The sequence below is a fragment of the Nanorana parkeri genome, unplaced genomic scaffold, assembly GCF_000935625.1.
Source record: "Nanorana parkeri isolate BGI_ZX_2015 unplaced genomic scaffold, ASM93562v1 scaffold186, whole genome shotgun sequence".
Classification (NCBI taxonomy): domain Eukaryota; kingdom Metazoa; phylum Chordata; class Amphibia; order Anura; family Dicroglossidae; genus Nanorana; species Nanorana parkeri.
The window spans coordinates 1,109,574-1,110,894 of NW_017306454.1; the positions used below are offsets into that span (position 1 = coordinate 1,109,574).

General features: G+C 39.6%; 1 protein-coding gene across 1 annotated transcript in view; it reads right to left on the reverse strand.

The window, feature by feature from the left end:
• The window catches only part of SIM2 (single-minded family bHLH transcription factor 2), an 85,882-nt gene that overhangs the window by 36,832 nt on the left and 47,729 nt on the right, over positions 1-1,321 (reverse strand). The window lies entirely within an intron of this gene.

The following is a 1,321-nucleotide window of genomic DNA, read 5'->3' on the forward strand; positions in this document are numbered from 1 at the left end:
TCCAGCTTCAGATGCTGGAGAGAAGCTGATGAAGCAGATCTGTGCTTCATCAGCTTCTTCAGGGGGGTCCTAGGTGACATTAGGGGTCTTGGAGACCCCTGATGTCTCCATAAAGAGGACCTGTCACATATTACATGCATGCAAACAGGCGTCGGGGGCGCATACGTGTGAAAACGACGATTTCGCCCATTACGCCGCAGATGTTACATATCGTCGCGAACGTCGGAATGAGAGCAATAATTGTAGGGCTATCAATCACTGATAACACTAAACTGATGAGCGGTAAAAGCTTTTAAAGCGTCACCTATGGTCAATTTTGGGCATGGTAATTTTTTGCGATTTTGCGGGTGCACGCAATTTTAAAGCATGACATGTTTGGTGTCTATTTACCCGACGTGACCCCGCTTTTTATATTTTACCAAAAATATGGGTAATAAATGGGTGTGGTTACTGGGGGTGTGGCCACTAAAGGGTGTGGCCACTGAGGGGTGTGGTCACTGAGGGGCGCTGTAAAGCTTTCTCGCACAGGGCGCCTAAAGGCCTAAGGCCGGCCCTGGATGTGCGCAGGATTTTTTATCCTTATTTCCACTGGCAAACGGGTTGACAAGGGGGTGAAGGGAAGTATAAGCTTTTGCTGGGGCTGGTATCAAAGCAAACTCATCGCATGACAAAAGCACATGTTTCAATGTTTCCTATGGCTTCATGAACCAATTTCACATTCTGATCATTACAATATTCTTATTGTATCTATTACAAATATATACACGTGTAGGTATTTGTATGAGGTTGTGGTATGTATAGTGTGATTAAATATTTTTTTAATTCCATTTTTTACAGCATGCAAAAATTATATCGATTGAACAAACATTCCGAAAAAATTGATTAAAATGTAAATTCTAATTTAAAAAAACAATGAAAATTTGGATCAAATGAAACAAAACAGCAGGTATGCATGGCACTTTATAAGAATATACTCAATAGATACAATCACAAGTTGCAACTCAATCTAATGCAGACGGTTTGGAGATTAAGTTATACCCATTATTGGCTACCTCAAGTTTTTAAATATGGAAGCTTTTTGGATGCCTTTGATCCTTTTGTCTGGCTTTGTATTAAGCCTGAAGTAGGGATCTAAGGAATAGTATAATAAATCCTGCATCTTTAAAAACTTTTACGGTAGCCAATAAAGGGTATCACTTAATCTCCAAAACTTCTGTAATAATCAATGGCGGATAAGGTACAATACACTACTACAACTCAATCTAAAATATCAATGTAAACAGTGTGGGCAGCCATCAGTATTAAAAGTAAATACCCATCA